Source organism: Drosophila eugracilis, unplaced genomic scaffold, assembly GCF_018153835.1.
Source record: "Drosophila eugracilis isolate 14026-0451.02 unplaced genomic scaffold, ASM1815383v1 contig_1197, whole genome shotgun sequence".
In the NCBI taxonomy this organism is placed as follows: domain Eukaryota; kingdom Metazoa; phylum Arthropoda; class Insecta; order Diptera; family Drosophilidae; genus Drosophila; species Drosophila eugracilis.
In genome coordinates this window covers 3,657,531-3,675,379 of record NW_024571981.1, presented here as the reverse complement: position 1 = coordinate 3,675,379, position 17,849 = coordinate 3,657,531, and the positions used below count along the sequence as shown (strand labels likewise).

The 17,849-nt window shown below is 38.2% G+C and overlaps 1 protein-coding gene across 1 annotated transcript in view; it reads left to right on the top strand.

Annotated features, from left to right (window-relative positions):
• The window catches only part of LOC108105666, a 121,454-nt gene that overhangs the window by 26,134 nt on the left and 77,471 nt on the right, over positions 1-17,849 (top strand). Inside the window, exon 3 of the mRNA XM_017212365.2 lies at positions 4,339-4,421. The gene's annotated coding sequence lies outside the window, so the exon portion shown is untranslated. The remainder of the gene's footprint in view (positions 1-4,338; positions 4,422-17,849) is intronic.

Genomic DNA, 17,849 nt, shown 5'->3' with positions numbered 1-17,849 from the left:
GTTTTCAATGGATAGTCAGGTGCCTAGACTTGCACTAAATAACTTAGCTTCATCTTCTCCACAGTCCCTTGGTTTCTGGGTACGAAACTTTACTTTCAGCACGGTCGAAAGTTTCAGGAGTGTGTGTAAGCCACGAATTCCTTTTTTTTTTTAGCCATTGGTGCAGTTTAAAGTTAAGCCAAGTCGTTGAAAAGTTGGCTTTGCGGCCAACGGCAGCCGGAAGGCTTCAAAATAAATGCGCTGTGAAAGTCAATCAAGTGTTGCAACATCGACTTTCTATCCGCTGCCCCTTCTGCCACTTGCCACTTTCTCTCGGAGTTTTCCAGTAACAGCATTTACATCTTGATTGCAATTGATAGGTGGTCGGCAGAGTAAGTCGAGTGCAGCAGAAGATAGTTAAAAGTGCCTGGCATTTCCTATTAAATATTAATCACGATGAAAGTGGACGATGGAGAATCTGCTGAAATCGATTGATAATGGATTGCTGTTCAGTAATTAATTGAAAAGTTTAATCGCTCAATATATATCGGAAAATGCTTTCAAAATAAAGAATTTCTCTCAGTTAAAGACAAAATTCAAATATTTATTTTTTAATACACTTTTTTTAAAGTATTATTCCTTAATATATAATATATAGATATAAAAATATTTAAAAAAAAAACTCTAAAATATATACCATATTATTTTAGAGTTTCCTGAGTTGTTACCTGCTTTAATTTATTTCCCCCAGCCACTTCTCCGCATTTTCTTCTTTGGCCTACAAAAATAATTGCCTACTTTTCGGTGCCACCAAACTTCATTTGAATTCTCTGGGGTTTTGACACCCATGGGAATAAGTTTCGGTTTCCTCGGCCGTCGTCTGTGTTTTCCAAACTTCTCCTGAAGTTCCCTTCATCAACCAATTGCGACTGTAAAATTATACAAATTAATTTGGGAGCGACAATTGCGTCGAGTCTCATTTGAGTGGGAAAAATAGGGTGGAAAATCCCTAGGCGGGAGGATCTATTCCGGTTGCCATTTCCTGTTTTTGGGCGGCGGTCTATGGGCGTGGCATCGCATTAATTATGCTCAAGTGTCCGCTGGGAAAGCGGCCAACACTTGTTCCATAATGACTTTTGTACCATCAGACGACACGCCCTCAAAAAAATGTCAGGAAAAGGGGACATCAGGCTTTTGATTTGATTTAGATTCCAAGCACCTTTAAAAAAGCAGAGTGCGAGGAAAAATGAAAAGATTTTTAATGCATAAGACGAAGCGTCAAGAGTCGAGCTGAAAATTTATCGGGCCAACAGCAGTAAGGCAATATATCAGAGATTTATGTCAGCATCATCACCCACCTAAAACAGATAGCGTTGGGTTGTGAAATATAGAAAGAGAGCAACAATGAACAAACTATAAACCCAAAAAGGAAAGTAAATAAAACCCTGAAACGCAATACAAGAAAAACAACACTGAAAAGCGAGGGCAAAGCTGAAATTGGTGAGCGTAAAAATGAAATTGAGCAGCAGGCTCTAGTCTATCTATATACACACATATATAGTAAGTGTGAGTTGGGAAAAGTAGGAAAGCAAATGGCAAGCAAATTGTAAACCTTATCAGAGCCTGTAGCTTCAGGATGGGCGAGGAAAATGGGAAAACGGATAAACTGGCAGAAAGCAAACATGCAAATAAATCTGTGGCTCCCAGAAGTTGCTCGACTTAATTTGATTGAAGGAAAAACTACAAAAAAAAAGCTGAGAACGAATAGGGAGTCAAGTGACCCAACTAGGAGAGAATTGCTTCTAATATTTCCTCTTAACGGAAAATAAAACTTTAATTCGTCTTGAAACACTTGTCAAGCTGTAGAAATTCTACCCGATGGTTTAAGATTTTCTGTTTTTTAAGCAGATATAATTTTTTTTTTACTTTTTCATACTAACCTAATTGATGTGGCTTTTTTATTTCTCTGAGTGCGCGATTGAAATAAAAGTTTCTTTGTGGACTGTCATTGATTTATTTCTTATCTTCTTTAAAAGAATTTTTTTCTTTAATGCGTTCATTTCATTACTCATGCTCTCATATTTCGTTTGATTTCTCCACATTATTCAGCTGTGCCTGTTTGCTTTTATCTTTATTTTTCCTACTTTTCCTCAGACTTTTCCCATCTCACAGACCCACTTGTATTTATTTGTTCTCAATTACTCTCGCATCTTGAGGCCGCCAACATTTTTAAAGCTTAACAGCATTTTTCCACCCACTTGACTGCTGAAAATAATATAAATTTATACATATATATATATGAATCCAGGAAGAAAAAGCGAAATTGTTCAGCTCTTATTTCCATTTCTGTGGCTTATTTCGCTTTAGCCCATTTCTGTGCCATTTGTTATTGTTGTTTTACGCTTTCGCACTGCCGCAATTTTAGATATTTCTCTTACTTGGCCAAAAGGGAAAAAGAAGCAGAAACAGAAGCAGAAATTGTGGCCAGCAAAAAGTTGAAGTTTATTTATTCTGCTGTGGGTGTGCAAAAAAAGGGAAGCTGGAACGAAAGCCACCTGCACTTTTTCTTTCACGTGCCAGCGACCACGAGCCACTTTTCCAGGAAAACGGGATGGAAAATGCCTGGACTTTCATTACATGGCCAGAAAACGCAGAAAACTTTTCACTTGTACCCCCGGTTTTTTTTTTGGTTTCTGTTTTTCTTCCCTTTTTCTGTTATGGCCTGCGGTTTGGGCTGCAGGTATTTATATTTAAATGCGGCATGCGGTTCGCCATTGCGCCTATTGTTATGCAATGAAAGTTTGCTCGCCAACAGAGACTCCCTTAACCTCAATTTCGGATGGGTTTTTCCCAGCTCTCCCGTTCTCAAGAGCGCCAGTCCAGACAATTTTCATAAATTTTCCGGGACCTACTCGCCTTGCGGTCTTATGTGTCTATCGCAGCCATTCCTCAGCGACCTTCAATGTCAACGTTTTTATTATGTTATTGACTTCTAACCACATTTTCACACCAAATAAATGTGTCCTTGACAGAAAGGACACACAAAGAGATAGATAAATGTTGGGAGATACCAAAGAGTAAGAGAAAAAACGTTTAGAAAACTCAGTGAACCATAATTTGTTGTGGTTTTCTCTATCCTTTATAGTTTTCGGAGCCTATCTCTATTTCCAATAAGAGCACAAACCAGAATATAGATAAATATGCATAAATATAAATAAATGTGTATACTTGTAATAGTATATGACCGACATCTCTCATATATTGTAAACTGCCCAGGCATAAATATATATATTTTCATACATATTTTTTTTTTGGTTCTCTGATGACGCAAAAAAGTGTTTGCCTCGCCCATTTCTTGGCTCCTTTTTGGGGCTTTTATTTTTTGCTGTGTGCTTGCAAAGTGAAATTTATTAGAAACGCAAAATCTGTTTGCAGATTGTGTATAAGATTTGATTATTTATGGTCAGTTGTTTGTTGTGGCCAGCTAGCCAGAAGCCAACATTGAAAATTGGCTAACAAAACAAGCCAGAAAAAGCGGAGCAAAGAGCCAAGGAAAAAGCGTAAACAGATAGCGAACGCTGGCCAAGAGAGTTGATTTATGTAAATTTCTTGGTTTCGCCCACAAAAGTTGAGGCGGAAATGTTGTGGAAATATGGAAAATTTTATTCAATAAAAATATATTCCTTCCCACAAGCCAAAAACTCGCATTTACAAAAAATACCAATTTCTGTTGAAAGTTTGGATAATAAATAAAGTTTATTTCAATACAAACATTACCCAACCGGCTACAATATACACATTTCCCGAAATGTCAATATTGACAACATATTATATATAGACGGGAAATGTACTCTAAAATGCGTACCCTTCCAAGCGTGTTTCAATGTTTTTAGATAATTTCAAATGCTTTTCTAACAAAAAAAACATTTTTATTTACTTCGTATCCATTAGAAACCCCAAAGTAAATCAACATTTAAAATTTTGCGAAAATAAACTTGCTTTAATTTTGTGAAATCTTATTCAAAGTTGGTGTTAGAGCCAAACAAATCACTTTGGACCCCAATTTCTTGGGAGAATTCTCTCCAACATTCTTTCGGCGTTTGTCTGCTTTCGTTTCCCCAACTAGACGCAAGTTTTGCATCCACTAAATTAAACTAGGAAAAATTCCCCTGCTCACACAAAAAACTCTTCAACACAAATTCAACTAATTAACTTAAGGCTTCTCGAGGAAGCAACGAAAGCAAAGCAAAACCAGACCATTCCAGGATTCTCTCCTCCCATCAACTACAGGAAAAGCAAATAATTTTCAACAAATTTAACTAACGCCGAAAAAAAACTTTACCCTGTTGTTGCTTTCAGAATTAACCCGGCAGAGAAAGGAAAAATTGAGAGGAGAACTGGATAACTGGAGAACTGGAGCGTGAGGTCAAACTAAACAGGAGGTAAGTTGGGTAAACAACCCGAATCGCAATTAACGCAAAGGGGTAGAGTCCTGGGAATCCCCCTAAAAACAGCTCCGTACTATTTGGACAGTTTTTTCTTTGTCGCTTACGGTATTTTATTACAGGTCACTATTTGCATAAGGACTCAAAAGCACTTGCCGCATGCAAGTGAAAAACTATTAGCCTATTGGGGTTACCTTAATGAAATACGCGTAACAGAATTTGCGTTTTCCATGAATAACGCATGATCCAGGTGGACACAACTGCAACTGTTGCTTGAAGCATATAATCGTATGCGACATTTTTTTTCGGTGACTGACAAACTGACAATAAGTTTATTTTAACAACCAGATATCCAGTGGGAAAACTTTAACCCAACTGCCATTAAGGGGTTAAATAGGAACTGTTCTTATTTTTTGTATTTCTTCTTCACTCTGCTTGTTGTACTTTGGCAAAAAGTTTTTTTCGCTGAGTTTTCGTTTTTATTTCGTGCGTCCGCAAATATTGACCGAATTAACAAAAGCTGCTACGAAAGTTTCACCGCAAACAAAGGCGAGCAAATGGCGGTGGCCAGGCATAGTCCCTTCTCTTTTATACATCCCGTTCCTCTCTCTTTCTGCCATCCTGTAAGTGGGTTTGAACCTGTCCTGCGAAGTGTCAACATGTCTTGGTAACCAAAAGAGCAAGTAAGGGGACTCCCCGCAGGTGGAAAACTTATTACTGACACTAAGCAAATTTAACCAGAAAGGTAGGCAGTGAGGTGGTGAACTTTAACCGTACATTTATTCAGCTTGAAATAATGTAATCAATCTACGCAATTTTAGTTTCCTTTAAATTATTCTTCGTTTTACAAATGCTTTTCGAAATACATTTGACAGTAATTCAATTTTGGATCTTTAGACAAAAAATATTTATATTATCGATTTACTTTTTCATAATATTTTTTCAGGAATGCGACTTAAGCAAACTTCCAGCTCAAACAAAGTAGTTTTCATTTAGGCAGGAATCTACACCCAAAACAAATTGTAACCAATCCAAAATATTTCAAACTACAAAAATAAACTAAAATGGAATTCACAGCCATAGGAGTTTGGCTAAAAAAATGCGGCCTTGTTTAGTATTTGTATTTGAAAATTCCGTGCACGTTCGACCACGGGGGTACGTGTTTGGTCCTGGGAATCGAGGACTTGCACAACAGATATCCACCCCCCGGGCAGTTAGAGTCCAGTTAGTTAGACATGCGGGTAGGGGAAAGGGGTGTATGAGGTTTGTCGGGTGAAATGCTAAAAGCAAAAAGTCATGCAACTAAATCCTGTCGAAAACGTTTTAAACTCCCAAAGAAAACGAATAAAAAGGATTTGTGCTAAAAAGCAGTGGAAAATGTGAAAGTCAGCGGGGGTTGGCTTAGACCGGACACTAATGCAAGTGGCTGACTTAATAAAATCCAAAATATGTGGTCCGGCCATAACGAACTTAAATGAGCCAAAAAGGGATTTTCTTGGCTATGGTTACAAAATATTTCGTAGCTAACAAAGCGATTTGGGAAAGAAATTCACACGTCCTTTATTGTTTGTGAAATAAAGATAAATATTTGGGAATTCTTTGACCTCAAATCGAGGTAAATATCATACATATTTTTATTTTTGGTTTTTTTTAAGTGTTCCTTAATTTATTTAATTAATTTCATTTCGTGAAATTTAATTTTGTGTAAACAGAGAAGACTTTCTTAGTCTAAGTAGAGAACAAAATGTCGGGTATTCCCCATTACAAATCCTCTAAGTGAAGTCTGTTGGCAAATAAGAACTTATACTGCGTTGAGTCAGCATAAGTGCAAACCGGCATGCAACATTGCATCCGTGCAATGCAGCTGTACCTCTGTCCTTTATTCCCGCTCCTCGACTCCCTACCCTTTTCTCCCACTTTTCCTAGCCCATTTCCACTGCATTTCCCCAACCAAACTCGCCCCTTATCGGGGAACTTCAGAGTTGTCAATGACTGTCAACGGCAGACAAGCAGAAAAGCGAAGCACGACATTGCAGTTGGGAATCTGGGAGACTGGGGCGGGGCTGTTGAAAACTCCACACTCGACACTGAACTGGTGACATTTCAATTTTCACACACGCTCTGCGGTTTTTGGCAAACGAAGAGCGCAGCAGAAAAACCCACATAGAGGGTGAGAAAAGCGAAAAGGAAAACCGAAAAAAATCAAATCCCAGTCTTAAGTGAAGGTCCAAGCTAAAAAGGCGTGGCTGGGCACAACAGGGGTGTGGCCACTATTGACCGCAAGCCACAAAGTGCAAATTAAAATTCAATAAAGCACAAAGTACCTAACCCAGTGGAACTATTTAGCTGAGGGACTTCAAGCACAGTAGACCGTTTTTGATTGAATTTAATTTAAAAATATTACAGTTATCCTAAATAAAAGATATAAAAGAAAAGTATGAAAATTATGAATAAATTACTTCAAAACTACAGTTTATATTTTTACTAATGATTTGTTTTTATTTTAATATATTATTTTATTATGAAATAAATGGAAATACATTTCCAACTGAGAAAATTTTTCACAAACTTTTAAGTTTTCCAAGTGGGAATAGTTCACCCTTTCGATTGACCTCTGTGACTTGAAATATAATTTTCGTGCGGACTGTGAATTTCATTGGTAGTTAATTCCCAGCCCCAACCCCAAAAGCGAGTCCATCCCCAAATTGCGTACTAATTAGCCACAGAAATTACTTGGTTACTGGGAAACAGCAAATGGGCGTGGGAATTCAGGGATTGGGAATGTCTGGGTCCTTTGTTAGGACAGTTCAAGGTCCTTTGACAAGGTCAGTCATTAACCAATAGTCCTCCCATTCCTTCGTTTTCTCTATAGTTAAGCTTATTTGCACCCCATTTTACCTTACTCTTGCTCTCTATTTTCTTTGTACTGAAAATTGCATGCAAATTTCATAGCCAGGAGGGGGCTTTTCATACGAGGCTTTTCCAAGAGCAACAAAGGCTGAGCCGGCCATGGCTTTTTCACACCCCCCACCCCTCTCTTTGCCTCGTTGACATTGTAAATAAATGGGTGTGACTGAAAACTGTGTCAAGCTGCAAGTGCAACAAGAACAATAAAAACAATGGCAAACAGGAAATGTGCAAAAATTTGTTTAAAATTTCAACAGTTAAGCACCAGTGGTGTTTCTTCTTTCGTATATGTGAAATGTTGTATGTTGGGTGTTGTGTGACCACGTTTGTATGTAAACTTAAATACATTTTATTGTTTGAGTTGCAAAGTGGGTCAAGCAATTCCAGAAAAATCGCCTGCAAATATCCACGAGCTATTAAAAACTGTTAATAAGCTATGAACGTTAAGGCTGAGTAAGAAATAATGACTGGGTAGCATGACTTCTTTAGTTATTAAGTTCAAAAGTCTACTTAAAACGGAAAAGAACACGGAGCACATATATATCATAAGCACTAATAGTTTTAATCCTCGTTTTATGTTTATGTCTCACTCAGTAGCTCTTCAGACAGTCTCCGTATCTGCATCTCTTTATCCTTGGCCTCCCATCCAATTTATGCTGCAGTGCGAAAATAAATCTAGTAAAAGCATGGCAAACATATTCATATATCAAGGTGCCACATAATTTTTATGCGAGCAACAAAAAGTGAATAGAAAACAAAATAAAAAGTGAAGATGTGAACGAAGACCTAAGGAAAGTGCTGCATAAAAATCCCACAAGTGCATAAATTTCAAGCTGATTCTATGGGGTTATGATGCTCTCAAGCAGCAAACAGCCCTAGGAATTGGGTAAATTTAATATGCCCGTTGCACTAGGCAATGAAACAGCTTGTGTAACTGCAATGGTGCAACACGTGCATGTGTGCCACACCTGCCGAGATTTTTGGACATGGCTGCATTTTCCTTCTTTCCCTTACATTTCCTACCAAGTTATAGCCACAATTTCTGGGCTCCAACTTCAGCTTATTTCTTTCTTTTTATGCATCTTAGTTCTTTCTTACACTCCCTTTTTTGCATTCACAAGTCGAGATTTCCAGGGGCCAAAGTTGAGCACTGGGAAAAACATTATTACGTGTCAGTGATGAAAAGACATTTGTATTTCTGGATCCTACCTACAGATACCCTTCAAAATCAAATTTATATTATACACTAAGACCTGACATCTAATGGCAACTTGTAGTTGAAGTAAATATTAATAACATTTATTTTTGCTGTGCACTATTTGAAATGAAAAATAGAGAAGCTCTTCGCCGCGTAAAAAACCAAAAAGTGTCACCAGGACGACAAGGAAGCTTCAGCTTCTGTTGCTTCTTGGGCAGAACTTTGCATCAGCTTGAGCAAATAAAATTTTTCGAAGCTCAGCAGGTGTGCCAGTAGCGGTTTTCTGAGGTGAGCAAGGTGTAAGGAATATCAGTGGGGGCGTGGACCCTCCTATTAGCCTGGTTCGTATGCCAACTGAAGTGGCAATAAGTGCCATGCATATTGTCGCCAGCAGCTGCAGCTGACTCTGCTCGACGATGGTAACAGGGGCAGAAGAGGGATAAGAGATTGCGAATGCAAGTTGGCTGGCAGAGAAACTTGGCTTATTAGAATTACAATCGCTGGATAAGAAGTGGAAGAGGTCGAGACACACTTTAGAAGCAGAAAAAAGTTCATAAACCCTTCAGTGAAGTATCTGGATACTCTCAACAAAATTATGACTCAGCAGAGCAAGAACATAATTTATTTATTAGCAGACCACATCTTTTATTTAACTGTTTGTAAATTATTTATTTAACATAGTTTAAGTCTTTGGAGAGAAACACAATTTTGTCCAGTTTTTTAATATAAAAATAGTTCTAACTATTGATTTAAACTTTATTTGTGGGAAAGTTAAGAAAATAACACTTAACTTTGGGGTTACGTCACATCTCAATTAGATTAAAAATTTACCAATCTTGTATTAAGCACAATACAAACTTCATACCCAATTCTTGTTAGCCACGCCGCAAAAGTTTTTGCCCACCACAGTCACAGCGGTTACAACAACATTTATCTCAACTTTATATCAACCATGACTTTCCCAACTCCGCTCTTGGTGTATTTTATTTTTCGCAAATTTTCTAATGGATTTTCCGAGAGGTTTTTTGTTGCAAAGGGAAGGGGAATGATTGGCCAGGGCCTTCGACTTTGGCTTGTGTGCACTTGACTTGAAGTGGTTTATCCATGTCAACACGGCTGCCTTGTCAATGTTGGTGGGTCAGTGGTCTCGGTGGTTTCAGGGTTCTATGCAAATTCGAGCCGCGTTCAAAGGTCAACAATGGCGGGCAACAAAGGAAAAAAGGTCAAGCAATTAGTGTCACAGCCGCCTGTCCAACTGGCAGACATTTGTTGAAGCTTGTTCAACAAAAATGGAGGATGAAATGGGAGGCCTTCCCATGGGTTGATAAGATAGATAAGGGTATTGTTACACTGGCACTGCGTTTGACTTTGATTTGTGTGCCTAAACATACATGTGTGTGTGCCTGAACTGTGACCTGCTATCTGGGATTTTCCAATCACTTAACTTTTCAACGCTTCCAACCTTAAAGATCACATTAAATTAAATGCAAATGTGTGTGGCACACACGTCTTCGAGTTTTATTTACACCTCGCAGACAACCTGGTTTCGTTTGTGACACATTCCGTGTTGTTTCCTTGCACATGAAATTTAATTGCGCTCAGTGAGCGCGGGCATTTCTGGGTAAACTCTTCATATTACTTGCACTATCCTAATGAGCAACATACTCACACAGCTGCTCAAAAACAAAACGTTTAAAGGAGTCGCGGGGTGTACATGAGAAAATAAGGGGTATCCAGTTAGGGGTTTAAATGGTAGGCTTAATATGTCTGACAAAAGCTTATGTGTACTTTGGGCAATTATTTCCAGATGACGTTTAATTCATGGAAAATTCTATGTGGTAACATTTTGTGAGATGAATGAAAAGCTACACCTTACTATATATTCTCAATTTCAATTTAAATTAGAAGCTCATTAAACTCAAAATTATATGGAAACTATTCCGTATTTCTGAAGAATATACTTACGAGTAATTTAGTCTCCATAGCTACCATCAATTTTTGTTTCAACAAAGAGCCCTTACTATTTATATTCCTTGCTACTCTCCTTCGGATAGAATCCCCTTCTAAGGCACAGCTCAATCCCCATTCGAGTATGCTCAACCTTTTCCTATTCCACATTTTACATATTCATTGCGTTGTAGTCTGTGGGTGCTTGAGTATGAGTACGTCCCTTTTTTTTAGGCTAAACTTTATTTTCATTTTACTTTTGGCACACGGAGTCACTATTTGCTGGAGTGGCTGCTGCCTCGGCCTCAGTCTGCAGTTAATGTAATATAACCATCATCAGGGTTCCAGCGACCTTAATGGCATGGCGCCGTAAGATATGCTAAACTTTTGCAGCATCGTGACTGGCACGAAAATGAAATGATTTGTATTCACGCGAAAATAAATTATGTGCAAGTATTTTAAATACGTTCACTGAGCATTTTTTGCCAGCTGTCTTTCTTCTTTTTGTTCCGCTTAAAATGAACGCGCAATTTTTCATCAGCTTGGCCCGAAGGAAAATGGCAAAGGAGGTGACTCTGTCTATGGGTTCGACATAATGAAAATGTCGAAGTGAAAGTAGTAAAATTTACATAATCTATGCGCACGAAAATAAATGAGAAAAAATCACAGGCGACTCCCCTCTCCCTCTGCAAAGATAAACATTTGATTAAGCGTATTAGATGAAGGGAAAATGTAGGAAAAAAAGGGCAGTGAAGGAGGACGAATATCCTTGCAGGTAATGCTCCACTTGATAGTGGAAGGCAGCAACTTTTGATGGCACAGAGCCAGCGATAGAGAGACGAGAAAACTTTATTAGATGTGAGAAATATTAACATGGCTCACACTGTATATATATAGTATATCTATGGGTGTGGGAAAAAGTTCTCCTGGGAACAACAACTATGCAAATCAACATGAAGCACTAAAGGCAGTGAAATGGCAAAGTTGTTGATGCTAAATTAAAATGCATTCTAAATGCAGCCACGACAATGGAACTTCTTTCGAAGTCAAGACTTTTCTAAAGAAGTAAGAAGCGAGAAGACAGTTGGAATAATACATAGAAATAAGCGGAGAATAATAGAAAACAACAGGGAGTTGCGAAAGAAGTCTACCTTGTTTTTTTTTTTGTTGCAATGGAAGACAGAAAAGGGGTTACACCTTTGTGTCGGAAAGGGTTTTTTTTTATTAAAAATTTTCAGAGAATAGTAAAAAGAAATGTTGAAAATGAAGAGAATAAATTAAAATTATGAAAGAAAATAAGAAAATATATTACGCTAAAAATCATACCTATAACTCAAAATTTATTAAAAGCTTTCCTCTTTACTATATATTTTCCTGGGAAATACTTTCCCTTGCTTTTATCAAAGCTTTCAGTTATTGTCAGTCAGACAGTCGGTTTGGTTGGCGCGAGCTCTTCAACAATGCGAAAGCCAAGATAAGCTCAATAAAACTGTCGCCTTGCCACTTTGCAAATACATTTACATATGCTCTCTTTTGCCCAGTTTCCCTGTGCTTTTCCATCTCCCTCTGACTTTCGACAAAGGAAAAGTGCAACATCAGCGGAAAAATAAAGTGATATCCAGACTCGCCTGCTCTTCGCTCTTTATTCAAATGTGCAAAATATTCATTTATATATTTGAGTTCTAGTCAGGCTTTTCCGCAACCAAAAAAGGAGCAGAAAAAGAAAACAAAATCCAGCAAACTCTTGAAAGGAAAATGCAAACGTCATCGACAACAACAAAAGGTCTCCAGTGAGTGGAGTGAACTCTTGTTTCTGGTATCAGGTTCCACAGCTTAAATTGGTTTAACCTCTCAACTGTCCCAGGAAGAGACCGAGAGAGAGAAACGCAAGATTCTGCAAGAATAAAATATTAGGCAATGAGGGATCTACCAAAAAACAGCATTTAATATTCTCTTTCTGTAGCATTTATTTAAAATTTATGCTGATGTCTCCAACTGTCTGTGGGCCCACAAATGACACTTATAGAGGGGAAGAGACAGGCACATCCTCTTAGAAAGAGACAGCCACTCTCATGTGTGCTTATGTAAATGTATTTACTTGTCTGCCGTCATTTTGAGGCAGTCGCCAGTCACAATCTGCTACATTTCCATAAATATTTTACAAAATTTACATAAAATGTTAAAGGCGCAGGAATTCCAAGAACAAGGATGAGCCGCAGAAAAAGCGACAGACAAGCGGAGAACAGAAAATAAAAATTAATTCATGACGACAAAAGTCAATTTTGTAAATCCACAAAACATATGGTGCAAAAAAGCCACAGCACATATATGTTTTGTGAAATGAAAATGCAAACGATGTGCGGATGCCTTTGCTTTTCCACCTCTGCTGTTGTTCTCTTTCTCCGCCTTCATTTTTAGATTTCCCTGGCACGTGGCAAAAATTTAGACGCATTGGGCCGCATAAAATTGCATTAAAAGCTAATGAGCTTGAAATAAAAGACAATTTGCTTTTGAATTGAAATTTTCTCTCCTTTTGTGGCATTGGCATTTGGTCTCTTGTTTCCATTGCGGCTAACCAAAGAAAGCCATTAAGGATTGCAGAACCAAAAAATCCCCACGGGGTGGCTGCAAACGTGGAAATTGCGGTTGGAATGTAAAGTGGTGGGATCGGGATACTGTAGGAAAATTTACGGGTTTCTCTTGCAGCTGACAGAACTTTGATGAAAGGAAATCATTTATTTGGCTAAAAATAGAAAACCAATATTTATATAAAAGTATTCAAACTAGCAACTAGCTTGAATCTGCTTTTGAGCTTTCGATAACTGTTATGGGAAGCTGAAATAAGCTTTGTTAGTCTCTAATCAACAAATAAACTGCTCCTAATTAAAATAATCTGGGAATCTGCAGAACGGTTATCTGATATCCTCATTCACATCCTCTCAACTCTCTCTATATAACCATATCAGTATCTCTTCCTTTCAAGTAGTTTGCATAGCTCGTAGAACAATTTGCGAGTAAAAAATTTGCTGCCATTGCAGTTAAATGAACCAACAAAGTGGGCAAGAATCTTCCTATACAGGGGTGGGCGTGGCTTTGTGTTGAAGTGTTGTTCAGTCTTCTAACCTCATCAATCGTTTACTTTATGGTGAAAAGGCTTGGCATTTATTGAAGCTGCTTCCCAGGGCTTTTGTATACGCCATGTAGCAGCACAATATTCCTTAAGCACTGGAAGAAATTATATTTAACATTAACATTAACATTAAGCTCTTACAACTTGAGTGATTTACTAAATTTTAAAAACGAGTCTGATGCAAGAACAAATATATCAATTCCTTGCTAATGTTTTTTTCTAATCGTAGATAATATTTAGAAATCTTTTGGAATAACTTCTCTCTGTATACCATTGCAAAGAGCTGTGGATCCTTTTCCTGGCTGCATGCGTATTTACAAGAGAAGCGGGGGGCAAAATCTCAACTGACTCTGCTACGTCTGTCGTTTGCATGAGGCTCGTCATTTCCCCACCTCCCAAACCCGGACCCTTCCTTTAAATCTGGCCCATAAAAAGTAATCTTAATGGCTTTTTTGTTGCTGGCGAAGCAGGAGCTAGATGCGGTTGCAGCAAAAATGGTAGAAAAAAAGTCCAGGCAGGCCATGAAAATTGCAAAATGCATTCAACGTTCCGGGGGCCAAACGCATAAATTGTAACCCCAACGAAACTCCTGCCCTTTCTTAGACAGGCGGCTCCTGCTTCAGCTCCAGCTCCTGCTCGTATGGCGTCTGCGGATTTGAATAGCCAATTTGTTTGGCATTGTTTGCCCAGATACTCTCTGGTTCGGGGGGGCGGCTGTGGGTGTTTCGAAAAGTCTTGCAGAAAGGGCATTTGCATTTCTAAGATAAAATGCAAATATTTCAATTTGTAACTTAAGCAAATTGCCTCAATGAGTGCAGCTGTCAGTCAACCTCAGTGGCATTCTCCTTAGACCCTATTCCTTTTTTCAGACACAAGCCTTTGACGCATAAAGAACCTTCAGAGTTGATTGCTTTCGGCAATTGACCATAACATATTGGCCATATATCGGTTTGAAATGCACACAATTGTGAGGGAATTCAAACGACATGCACTTTGGAAATTTATGCATTTTATTGATAGAGCAATTAGAAAGAAACGATTTTTAGGGGAATTAAAAAGGTGGCATTGTTTATTGAACCGCAAAATAGTTATTCTTTTTAAGTAAGTGCCAAAAGAAAAAAGTTTGAAAGGATATATGAGATTTATAGCAAAACAAATAAAATCTTAATTGAGTTTTGTGTTAAATGGCTTTATCGAAAGCCTTCCAGAAATTTCTTCATTTTAATGGACAAAAGAAAATTTTGTTCAAGGCATGTGTTTTTAAGCGTAAACAGCCAGAGACTACAAGCAGTTTGTAATTTATTCTTTGAATATCGAAAGGGATTTTATTTAAACGATTTTGTAAATTTTAAACATCCGTCTTAAGTATGATAAAAATGTGAGTAGATAAACCTGTTGTTTATGAGGTCAAAAACTACGTTTTCCAAAATAATGCCATAAATAGTTGCCTGGATTTTCCAAACTACCCACACATTAACAGCATAATCTATAATTATTTAGGAACTTATTAGCTCTTTCCACCAACATTCTAATTGCAGTCAAAACACTTTCGAAACAAGTGAAAGTGCTTACTTAGCCACTTTTCGCACATCACAACAGCAACTAGACAGCAACACAGTAAGATCACAGTAGAAGCAACCTTTGAGCTACAGTCAGGGTGCATATACCCAGCATTAACAATAGCTGAGATATTGCAGCAGTTTTAGAAGAAACTTATAGCCAAACATGATTTTGAAACAAGTGGCAATACATCAGCAGCCTTGGAGCAACAATATAGGCAACTACTGTAGAAACTAATCAACAAGAGCAGCAACAACGTAGTATCAACTTGGCAGCATCAGCAGCTACAACCAATACACAGATATTAAGAGGCAACAACAGGGCTATAACAGAAATAGCATCAACACTACACATATCTAACAGCAACAACTTTAGTAAAGGACTCGCAACAATAACAACACATCGGAAGCCTTGCAGCAGCAACTTTCTCAGCAACAAGAACAGCAACAGCAGCAGGAATATTTCTGCAGCAACAGCAACCACACGGTAGCAACAACCAAAGCAAACAAGCAACACGGACAACAAGTTTGTGAACAACGCTGGGCTTTTCCTTGTTCCAGTTAGTGTTGCTGTTTCTGCTATTAGTGTTGCTGTTGCTTTTGTTAGCAATAAACTTTTTTGTCCTTTCTCAGTGCAAGTAGCATTCTTTTCTCCATTTCCCTCAGACTTTCTCCACAGTCGCTGTCCAACTGTCTTATGGGCTTGTGTACTTGTTACTCTTGCTGTCTGTCAGTCAAAACGTCATTATTGTTGCTATTGCTGTTGCTGATGTTGCCACTGTTGGCTTTCTTGTACAAGCTGCGTGTTGTTTGAACAAAAACTATGCACACTCACACACACACACAGATAGAGAGAGAGAGAGAAACACACACCGTCCACCCACACCAAGATGAACATGTCGAGCAGCTCGAGAAATTCTGTGGCTGCACTTTCAAGTGGGCGTAGAAGGCGGTGAAGGATTTCGGGGGCGTGGCCAACTGGGTCCTGACACTCTTGTTTGCTAACAATGCAATGTATGTCAAGGCAAAATATGTTCATTCAACTCAACAAACAAAACAGCAGAAAAAACGCACACACGCACACAAAGAGCGGCAAAAACAACGGGCGGGGGTAGCATCAATAATGCAAGCAAACGAGGGATTTCGCCTTGATATGTGTTTGCCACACTGAGAAAAATGTGTAATTGGGCCCTTGGTAGCATCACAAATTTAAGATGTCGAGAATCATAACCCACTATAGAGATTGCATGCTATCATAATATGCAACATAAAGTTTATAAATAAAAAATTAAAAAACAATTATAAATAATAAGCCAATATTTATCATATTTATCAGTGCATGGCTGGGGTTTAGGGGTGCCCCTTGTTCGTTGATTACATAAATGCAATCGAAATGTACGAACACTCTGCAATGGAAATTGAAAATTACAAATGGTAAAGGACTTAGTCCCGCCTACCAATTTTCCCTTTTCCATTGAGCGGTCTATATTTGACCTTGGAAGGGAGTGGGGCGTGCACTTTCACTGCTGAAGTACAAGAATGTGTTGGAAATCTGGTGAACATCACAATTGAAATGGTTCGAGTGCTTCAGAGTGAAGTACGGCTCTGTTTAACAGAAATCACAGAAAATGCCCTTGCAATGCTCTTTCCAAAATGTGATGAGTGTGTTATCAAGCTATCATAAGAGGAAAATTGTATGAACTTAAATATTAGCTTTATTTGTTTGAAATTTAAACTTTAAATGGATTTAAAATGAGTCTTTATTCCACTTGTCCTCGATGCCTCAATGCCATAATTCCTGTTCGAGAACCTCTTCATTAAGTACTTTTTAGAGATACAATCTCTAATAGACACGAGCAAAATAAATGTCCGTTTTAAATGAAGCCTGTTTGATGTAACTCAAAAACATTTTCATGGCCAAACTTTATTTGCCAACCGTCGTTTGAATCTTTTAACGCGCTAGACATTCTTGGTCCAACTTTAATAACAGCAACAGCCCCGTCATCATCATCAGTAAACATCATTTTAATTAGTTGTTTGCCTTTGCCAAGGAAAAAGAAAAATAGATATTGCAAAGGGGAAATAATGGGGGAAGGGAATTGCATTGCTGCCTTTTTAAGTCTCTTCTACCGGCAAAAATTGCATAACAACTGCCATTAAAAGGCAGACAAGCAAATTAAAATGCACACAAAACAACAACGATGGGGAAAAAGGGAAAAAATGAAAGCAAAACAACAGCAACAACAACGGGAATCAACAATAAGAACAACCGTGACGAGGCAACAAAAAGTTATAAACTTTGTTTAAAAAACAATTACAAGCCCCGAAGAAAGGAGGCATAAAGAAAATATTAAAAAATATAAACTTTACAGTCAATAAAAGGCGCCGAAAGGCGAGACGCTAAAAGAAAACTCTTTATGGCAAAAAGGCGAAGTAATAATAAACCGAAGTAAGATTCAGGAAAGAGTTCAGGATCAGAACCATGGATACAGATACCAGGGCTAAGGATACGAATTCAAGTACGGATACAGATACAGATACAGATACAGATACAGTTCCTGGCATAGGCACTAAACGGCCACTTAAACGTTAACTTGATTTAGCACCTCGTAACCAAGGGAAACCCAAACAAAGGAACGGAAAAAAGGGGGTCAAAAGTCACAAGTGGCCACTGTGGGCGTGGC